Here is a 10,776-nt window from a genome sequence, read left to right as displayed (position 1 = left end):
CATGTTGGTCAGGCTGGTCTTGAACTCCCGACCTCAGGTGATCCACCCACCTTGGCCTTCCAAAGTGCTGGGATTACAGGCATGAGCCACCGTGCCCGGCATGAACTTATTCTTTTTTAAGAATTCTTTTTTAATTCTTTTTTCTATGGTGTATATTTGCCACATTTTCTTTATCCAGTGTATCATTGATGGGCATTTGGGTTGGTTCCAAGTTTTTGCTATTGTAAATAGTGCTGCAGTAAACATACATGTGCATATGTCTTTGTAGTAGAATGATTTATAATCCTTTGGGCATATACCCAGCAATGGGATTGCTGGGTCAAATGATATTTCTGGTTCTAGATCCTTGAGGAATCACCACACTGTCTTCTACAGTAGTTGAACTAATTTACATTCCCGCCAAGAGTTTAAAAGCATTCCTGTTTCTCCATAGCCTCTCCAGCATCTGTTATTTCCTGACTTTTTTTTAATAATCGCCATTCTAACTGGTGTGAGATGGTATCTCATTGTGGTTTTGATTTGCATTTCTCTAATGACCAGTGATGATGAGTTTTTTTTCATATGTTTCTTGGTCACATACATGTCTTCTTTTGAGAAGTGTCTGTTCATATCCTTTGCCCACTTTTTGATGGGGAATAACACAATTTTAAAATGAGCAAATGACTTGAGTAGATGTTTCTCCAAAGAAGATATGCAAAATGCCAACAAGCACAGGAAAAGATGCTAGAAATCGTTAGTCATTAGGGAACCAGAGATCAAAACCACAATAAGTAGCCCTTTACATCCACTAAGGTGGCTATAAAAATAAAATAATAATAATAATAATAAATAATAATAATAAAAAAACAGACAATAACAAGCATGGCCAGGAAATGGAGGAATTGGAGCTTTCGTAAATTGCTGGTGGGAATTTAAAATGATGAAGCTGTCTTGGAAGCAGTCTGGCAGTTCCTCAAAGGAGTAAACAGAGAGTTACCATATGATCTAATAATTCTGCTCTTAGGTGTAAGCCTCAGAGAAATTAAAGCAAAGGTCCACCTAAAAACTTGAATGCAGATGTTCATAGCAGCATTCTTCATAATAGCCAAAAGGTATAACAACCCAAATGTCCATCAACTGATCAACAGATATATGAAATGTGATATGTCCATACAATGGAAGGTTGTTCAGCCATAAGAAGGAATTAAGTACTGATAACATGCTACAACATGGATGAACTTTGAAAATATTACATTAGGCCAGGCGCAGTGGCTTGCGCCTGTAATCCCAGCACTTTGGGAGGCTGAGGTGGGTGGATCACGAGTTTAGGAGTTCGAGACCAACCTGACCAACATGGTGAAACCCCGTCTGTACTAAAGATACAAAAATTAGCCCGGCATGGTGGCGTGTGCCTGTAATCCCAGCTACTTGGGAGGCTGAGGCAGGAGAATCGCTTGAACCTGGGAGGTGGAGATTGCAGTGAGTTGAGATTGCGGCATTACACTCCAGCCTAGGCGACAGGGTGAGGCTCCATCTCAAAAAGAAAAAAAAAAGACAATATTACATTAATACTACATTAAGTAAGTGACACCAGTCACCAGAGACCATATTGTATGAATCCACTTACAAAATGCCCAGATAGGTAAATCTACAGAGGCAGAAGCTAGATTAGTGTTTGCCTAGGACCTAGGGGGCTATGGGAAATGCAAAGTGACTGCAAAAGATAGGAAGGTGTTTTGCTGGAGTGACTAAATTATCCTAAAATGGTTGTGGTGATGCTTGTACAACTCTACAAATATAGTAAAGACCACTGACACTTCAAATGGATAAATGGTATGGTATGTGATTTATACCTTAATAAAGCTGTTTTAAAAAGCTATTAGAGGAAAAAAAAGCTGTTAGAGCTTATAAGTGAGTTAAGCAAGGTTGCAGAATACAAGATCAATACACAAAAATCAATTGTATATATAGAAAAATCAATTCTATATATGGAAATAAACAAGTGGAAATTGAGATTTTTTTTTTTTTTTTTAAGTACCATTTATGGCCAGGCATGGTAGTTCATGCCTGTAATCCCAGCACTTTGGGAGGCCAAGGTGGGGGGATCACTTGAAGTCAGGAGTTCAAGACCAGCCTGGCCAACATGGTGAAATCTCTACTAGAAATATAAAATATTTCTACTTCATCTCTACTGGAAATATAAAAATTAGCTGGGTGTGGTGGTGCATGCCTGTAATCCCAGCTACTTGGGAGGCTGAGACAGGAGCATCACTTGAACCTGGGAGGCGGAGGTGTTAGTGAGCTGAGATCATGCCACTGTACTCCAGCCTGAGTGACTCTGTGTCAAAAAAAAAAAAAAAAAAAGAAAGAAAGAAGAAGAAGAAAAAAGACCATTTACAATATCAAGGAAAACCTGACATACAGAATACAAGCAAGATTCGTATGTTAAAAACTACCAAACATTGGCCAGGTGCTGTGGTTCACACCCGTAATCCCAGCACTTTGGGAGGCCGAGGTGGGCAGATCACGAGGTCGGGAGATCGAGACCATCTTGGCCAACATGGTGAAAACCCATCTCTATTAGAATACAAAAAATTAGCTGGGTGTGGTGGTGCGTTCCCGTAATCCCTGCTACTTGGGAGGCTGAGGCAGGGGAATCACTTGAACCCAGAAGGCAGAGGTTGCAGTGGGCTGAGATCATGCCACTGCACTCCAGCCTGAGCAACTGAGCAAGACTCCATCTCAAAAAAACAAAACAAAACAAAACAAAACTACCAAACATTGAAGAAACAAAGACTTAAATAAATCAAAAGGTATGTGATGTTCATGGATGAAAAGACTTTAAATTGTTAAGATGTCAATTCTCCCTAAATTGCATTATATTATAATAATACAATTGACTGTTTTTCTGTAAGTTCTGTTAGTTTTGCTTCATATATTTTGGGGTTCTGTTGCTTGGTGGATATACATTTATAATTGTCATATCTTCACCTCCATAAAGACCCTAACTCCAATACAGTCAAAATGGCAGGGGATGTTAGGGCTTCAACATATGAATTTGTTGGCAGAGAGCGGGAATGCAAGTCAGCCCATAGCACTGAAAAATATTCCACTGTATGGATATCCTACACTTTATCCATTTGCCTTTTTTTTTTTTTTTTTGAGACGGAGTCTCACTCTGTTGCCTAGGCTGGAATGCAGTGGCACGATCTCAGCTCACTGCAACCTCCGCCTCCTGAGTCCAAGCGATTCTCCCACCTCAGTCTCCCAAGTAGCTGGGATTACAGGCGTCTGCCACCACGCGCGGGTAATTTTTGTATTTTTAGTAGAGATGGGGTTTCACCATATTGGTCAGGCTGGTCTCAAACTCCTGACCTCAGGTGATCTGCCTGCCTCAGCCTCCCAAAGTGCTGGGATTACAGGCATGACCACCATGCCTGGCCCCATTCACCTTTTGAAGAACATCTTGGTTTCTTACTTCCAGGTTTTGTCAGTTAAGAGTAAGGCTGCTATAAACATCTATGTGCAAGTTTTTCTGTGGATATGTTTTCAACTCATTTGGGTAAATAACTGAATGCGATGGCTGAATCGTATGGCATAACTATACTTGGCTTTGGAAGAAGCTGCCAAACTGTCTTCCAAAGTGGCTGTACCACTTTGCATTCCCACTGGCGTGTATGAGAATTTCTGTTGATCCACATCCTCAACAGCACGGGTTACTATTGGTTTTTTGGATGTAGCCATTCAAATAGGTATATAGTAGTTACTAATTGCTGTTTTAATTGAGAATTCCGTAGTGGCATATGATGTTGAGCATCTTTGCATTTGCTTCTTTCCTATCTGTGTATCTTCTTTGGTGGAGTGTCTGTTCAGATGTTTGCCCACTTTTAGTTCGTTTATTTTTTTAATAGTGAGTTTTAAGAGTTATTTGTATAGTTTGGATAATAGTCCTTTATCAGACATGTGTTTTGAAAATATTTTCTCCCAGTCTGTGGCTTGCTTTTTCTTTTTTTTTTTTTTTTAATTCTCGTGATAGTCTCTTTTGCAGAGCAGAAGTTTTTATTTATTTATTTATTTATTTTTTTGAGACAAGGGTTCACTCTGTCACCCAGGTTGGTGTGCATTGGTGCAATCATGGCTCACTGCAGTCTCAACCTCTTGGGCTCAGGTGATCCTCCCACCTTAGCCTCCCTAGTACCTGGGACTCCTGGCTAATTTGTGTACTTTTTTGTAGAGATAGGATTTTGCAATGTTGCCCAGGCTGGTCTCGAACTCCTGGGCTCAAGTGACGCTCTCACCTTGGCCTTCCAAAGTGCTGGGATTATAGGCATGAGCCACTGTGCCCGGCTGAAGTTTTTAATTTTAATGAAGTCCAAATTACCAATTTCTTTTATAGATTACGCTTTTGGTGTTTTGATCTTAGTGGGCTGAATTGTCCACATTTGACTGTTGGAAAAGCAGGTCTGAAGTGAACTGCTCAGAGTCAGCAGGTACCGGTGCAGAAGCCAAAGTTCATCCGGTCTCGTTGAGGGCATTCTTTACCACACGGGGAGCGGCAGGAGGGACCCATGTATATGTGTGTGTTTGTGTGTATGCACACAGACACATTTTTGTTCATGAATGCAAATAGGTAGGGCATACACATTTGGTCTTGAGAAGCCAGCAGATTGTTGCATAAAAAGCAACGTGGGTGGCTGGGCATGGTGGCTCATGCCTGTAATCCCAGCACTTTGGGAGGCTGAGGCAGGCAGATCACGATGTCAAAAGATCAAGATCATCCTGGCCAACATAGTGAAACCCTGTCTCTGCTAAAAATAGAAAAATATTAGCTGGGCATAGTGGTGCGTGCCTATAGTCCCAGCTACTCGGAAGGTTGAGGCAAGAGAATCGCTTGAACCTGGGAGGTGGAGGTTGCAGTGAGCTGAAATTGGGCCACTGCACTCCAGCCTGGGAGACAGAGTGAGACTGTCAAAAAAAAAAAAAAAGCAACGTGGTTGAACAAAGATACAATTTCTTACCTCTTAGAATTAAAAAAAAAAAAACATTAAAAGCTGTCATGTGTTTGTCAGAATGGGGAGCAGCTGGAATACTTATACACTTTGGGGTGGTGACTAAATGGTACAGTCACTTTGGAAAACAGTTTGGCAGTTTTTTTTGTGTGTGTTTGTTTGTTTCTGAGACGGAGTCTTGCTCTGTTGCCCAGGCTGGAGTGCAGTGGCACCATCTCGGCTCACTGAAAGCTCTTCCTTCTGGGTTCAAGCAAATCTCCTGCCTCAGCCTCCCGAGTAGCTGGGACTACAGGTGCCCGCCACCACACCTGGCTAATTTTTTGTATTTTTAGTAGAGTTTAGGAGTTTCACTGTGTTTTTAGGAGTTTCACCGTGTTAGCCAGGATGGTCTCGATCTCATGACCTTGTGATCCATCCACCTTGACCTCCCAAAGTGCTGGGATTACAGGTGTGAGGCACTGCCCCCAGCCGGCAGTTTTTTATATAGTGACACATTTTCCGTATGACTCTGCACTCTCATTGTTAGGTATTTACTCAAGAGAAATGAAAAGTTACGTTCACCCTGAAACCTATGCGAAAATCTTCATAGCAGTTTTATTCCTAATAGCAAAAAATCAGAGAAAATACAAATGTCCATCAACAGGCAAATGGATAAACACATTAGGATATTTGCGTACAGGGGAGCACTACTTGATGAAATGGGTAGAATACTACTCAGGGAAATGAAAGAACTGCTTGACTGTAACAACAAAACGTATGAATCTTGGCTGGGCGTGGTGGCTCACACCTGTAATCCTAGCACTTTGAGACACTGAGGTGGGCAGATCACTTGAGGAGAGTTCTAGACCAGCTTGGCCAACATGGTGAAAACCCCGTCTCTACAAAAAGTACAAAAATTACCCAGGTGTGGTGGCGTGTACCTGTAATCCCCGCTAGGGATTGAGGAGGCTGAGGCATGAGAATTGCTTGAACCGGGGAGGCAGAGATTGCAGTGAGCTGAGATCGCGCCACTGCACTTGCGCCTGGGTGACAGAGCGAGACTCTGTCTCAAAATAAATAAATAAATACAATGTATGGATCTCAAAGACATTTTACTGAGTGAAGAAAGATAGACACAAAGGAGTATATACTATATGAATCCATTTAAATGAAATTCTAGAACAGACAAATCTAAGCTCTGGTGATAGAGAACTGATCTATGGTTGACTGGTGATGGGGTGTATTGATTACAAAGAGGCACAAGAAAAATTTCTGGGGTGATGGAAGTGTTTAATATCTTGTCATTGTCAGTATCAGTCAGGCCGGGTGTGATGGCTTATGCCTGCAATCCCAGCACTTTGGGAGGCTGAGGCAAGAAGATTGCTTGAAGCCAGGAGTTCAGCACCAGTGTGGGCAACATAGCGAGACCCTCTCTCTACAAGTTAAAAAAACGAGCCTAGCGTGGTGGCACACGCCTGTAGTCCTAGATACTGGGAGGCTGAAGCAGGAGGATCGCTTGATCCCAGGAGTGCAAGGTTACAGTGAGCTATGATCACACCAGTGCACTCCAGTCTGGGCAACAGAGTGAAACTTTGTCTCTAAAACAAGCAAAAGCAATCAATATCTTGATTGTATGGTTGTTATAACGCTACACTTACGAATCTGCGCATTTTATTGTATCTAGTTATGCTTCAATAAAACTGACGCCAAAATAAGTTGATTGAAACAGTATTTTTGGCCCCTGTTTTATCAAGTATTATTAATTTTTATGCAACGAGGATAGCTTCTAAAGTGCATTTTAGCTCTATACACCAACCCCACCTTCAGACTTGTGGGCTTTTAATTGCTAAATAATTTCCCAGCAATTATGCATTCATCTGATGAAGTTATTACAAATTTTAAAGTTTTTCAGGGTTCCAAGTGAATCAACTGAAAGAAATTCGGTTGGAAATGAATGTTTACAGCCATTAGTTCCTGTCTTGATAAGGTCGTTGCACCCTGGGGAGATTTTGCAATTTTTGCATGCATTTTGAAAGCAATTTTGTCTTCTTTCTAGGTTGTTTCATTAAAAAAAATTCATTTTCAGTCAACCATGTCCACTTTACCTATTTGGCTATGTTTTCACAAATTCCACGAATATTTCTAGTCTCTTAGAGAGGAAGACAAGATTGACAGTTCACAGAAACATTGCCAAACAAACAGGGCAGGCATAATGAACTGAAAATAGATTAGGACATGAAATTAAAAAAAATGTCAAAGTCTGATGAACTGAAAATAGATTAGGACATGAAATTAAAAAAAATGTCAAAGTCTGAAAGAGGACTACAAAAATGGAAAAATATTGTAACACAATGGATAAAGAATGATTTCATAAAGTCCCCAAATTCTGTTACCAGTTTGCTACGTGGGGCAAGTTTAACCTCTTTACGCCCCATTTCCAGGTCTGAAGGGTAGGGGCTAATGATGGAACCCCCTTAAGGATTATTGTGAGGATTAAATGAAGTCGTTCACGTCAAAACCTTCAGCCCAGTACCAGGTGGGCCACTGCACTCCAGCCTGGGTGACCGAGTGAGACTCTGTCTCAAAAAATAAAATAAAATAAAATAAAATAAAATAAAATAAAATAAAATAAATGTTTGCTGCTATTATTATTACCTCCGTAGTGCATAATAATTACTAATTACAATTTAAAAAACCCCAGTGACTGGACATATTGTCAACCTTTTGGATCATTTTACTTGGGTCATAGTGGGGATATGGCTGGTCAGTTGGTGGTTTAGAAGGTGATTTGGTCACTGGACTGGTATAAGGAAAAGGAAGGATAGTTGCAGGGTTAAGGAGGCTAAGAGGCTTAACTTTGAGGGAGCGTTAGACCTTGGTGTCCCCAAGTTCTGAATTTGTTCATTTAGTCACTCAGCAAACATACCGATTCCTCGGCATCTGTGAATAAGTTAGGGATCTGGGGACATGGCACCCAGGCTGGGGAGGGGTTAGCCTAAATGGCCTCTAAACTCACATTCACCCTGCGGGGAGGAGATCCAGAGGCTGAAAGTGACTTGAGAGCTATTTGAGCAAAGTCAGGGCTGGGACCTACTATATGCCCTCTGTCCCACTGGTGATCAATTCTCCTAGCACCTGTGATCACAGGCCAGGGTAGGAAGTGCTTGAGTCCTAACAGGAGAGTAGTCACTTTCATCTGGGAAATAATGCCATGCAAGCCTGGCATTGACAGACTCGGGGCATTTGGACAGCTATGGAGAAAGGGCTGTCCAGGTGGTGGGCGCGGCACAGGAGAAAAATAGGCGGGTCTGGGAAACATCAGACACTGTTTCTTGTGTCATAGACTTTCCCTCCAAGTCCAGAAGGGCTTCCTGGAGGAGGAAGAATTTCGGGCTGACACTAGGACCTGAGTTTGATGAAACTGAGTATATAATTCTTTAGTATTACCAGGCAGCATAAATTTCTACTTTCAGCTATCTGTCCTCTCCCCATGCACACTTATTGGAAGCTGGCACTTTTCACGACTCATGTGATAAAGAGTTTTTAGAAATGTAACTCAAGGTAGGAAGGACATAGACACTCTTGTAGTGTTATTGGATATGAAAATTATGCAGGTGGGTGATTTCCCCTAGGAGACAATTCTATGTGAGTTTTAGACATCTCGCCGGAAGCCAGGCCACAATAAGGATCCCATCTCCTTTCCCCTGTCCTTATGATCAAAAGCCCCTGCTTCCCCATATTTTTTTTCTCATTCTAAAGCAGAGTCAGAAAGAGCCAGAAATGACTGAGTCTCCAGATGGGAGGCTGGAGGCAAGCGGAAGAGGGGCTTGGGGGAGAGGGTAAAGGGAGGCAGAGAGGGGAGGGAAGTGGGAGCCCGAGGTAGAGTCCTTTCTTTTATTTTTGTAGACTTAGGTTATTCACTATGAGAGTCCTTTCTTTTTTGCTTTGTTTTTTGAGAGACAGTCTTGCTCTGTCACCCAGGCTGGAGTACGGTGGCGCAATCTCGGGTCACTGCAACCTACACCTCCCGGATTCAAGCGATTCTCCTGCCTCAGCCTCCTGAGTAGCTGGGACTGCCACCGCACCCGGCTAATTTTTGTATTTTTAGTAGAGAGGGGGTTGGCCAGGCTGGTCTTGAACTCCTGGCCTCAAGAGATCCACCTGCCTCGGCCTCTCAAAGTGCTGGGATTACAGGCTTGAGCCACTGTGCCCAGTGAGAATCCTTTCCTGACTGCATGGTTCGGCCCTGAGTGGACACTTGGAATTCAGGCTACAGACCGGGAAAATGCCATCCTTGCACCTGCTGGCTGGGTGCCCATTCTGTCCAACCAGGAAACAGCTCCCAGCACCCAGGTGCTGGGGATACAGCACGGACAGGCTGGGTGTCTCCTGCCGTCAGGACCACCTCGTGTGGTGGGAGACACGCATATGCAGAAAGAAGGGAACACGGCAGAAGAGGCAGGAATGGAGCTGGGATCTTTGGATCTAGGGCAGGTATGGCTGAGCTAGGCCATTTCATTCTCTCCTCCTGAAGAATGCCCCCCTTCCTTCTGCTATTGTTCTGTGGGATCCCTCTCTCGTGCTTGGGAGCCTAGCCAGCAGTAGCCTCAGTGACCCCAGGGACAGACCCCCACAGCAGCAGAGGAGAGAGGGAGAGACCGGGGTGTGGGCGGCAAGGCTGGTGTGAGATAGGCATATGAGAGTGTCTTAGCTGGAGGAGCTGGGGAAATCCAGGCTGCCCATTTTTCAGAGGTGAAAGCTGAGACTCTCATAGAGCAAGGGATTATCCAGGGAAAGGAACATGAGTACTGAGGAGGCAGTAACCTAGGGGGCAGGGGCCCAGAAGAGAAGGCAGATCCCTCTCCACCCCACCTCCAGGCAGGAAGCCCAGGCTCTAACCACCACCTTTGGGCCAGGCACCTCTCCTGTCCTCTGAAGGGGCGGGGGAGGGGGGGATGAGTGTGGCTTCTGGCCCGCTGGATATGCTTGCAAGGCACATTTGCAGATTTGCTGCTGCACAGGGAGGGGTGGGCTGGTGGGGAGGTCCCAGCCTGATGGGGCACCTGGAGGGTGGAGAGACCTCTTGGCACCTGTTTACTCCCTCTCAAGTCTCAGAGGCAGCCCAGAGGCAGAAGGTGACTTGACGGACACTTGCACAAAGTCAGGGCTGGACAGGGCAGTTCCCCAGGCAGTTCCCCTTTCTGGTGAATTCTTGAATTAGTGGGAGGGCAGGTTCACTCTCCAAAGTTGGACCATAAATTCTCTGAGGGGCAGGTTCACCTCACCCAGACACCGGCCCTCATACATCCCAGGGTTCCAGTAAATGTACACCCCATCCAGTCGCTTTTCTAACTGCAACAAGAGCTAAGTGACATTTATTGTGCACTTACTCTGTTCTAGGCACTATCACAGCAGGGACTGCTTTTCATTCTGGCACCAATTCTGGGAAGTAGATGGTATTATTATCCCCATTCGACAGAGGTGGAAACTGAGGCCCAGTGAGGTGAAGTGCCTCACATAGAGACTTGCTGAAGGTCACATGCAGATGGAATCAGGACAGGAATCCCAGTGGGTTCAGAGCCTGCCCTGAATGCCCCACTTTTCCCCCTTCCTAGGGCCCCTGGCACTCTTTCTGGTGCCAGGCTCATGCCAAGCTGAAGGAGCCATTCTGGAAGCAAATCTGGGCAGACGAAGGCCAAGCAGCCAATTCACAGGGGTTGTGTTGACGAGTTTCTTGGCAATGTGGAAAGTCTGATGATCCTACAAATGTGTGAAACTCAGACTCAGTTTTCCCTCATCCTATCTCCCC

This window comes from Colobus angolensis, unplaced genomic scaffold (genome assembly GCF_000951035.1).
Source record: "Colobus angolensis palliatus isolate OR3802 unplaced genomic scaffold, Cang.pa_1.0 Scaffold61, whole genome shotgun sequence".
Taxonomy (NCBI): domain Eukaryota; kingdom Metazoa; phylum Chordata; class Mammalia; order Primates; family Cercopithecidae; genus Colobus; species Colobus angolensis.
Note: the sequence above shows the minus strand (reverse complement) of the source record.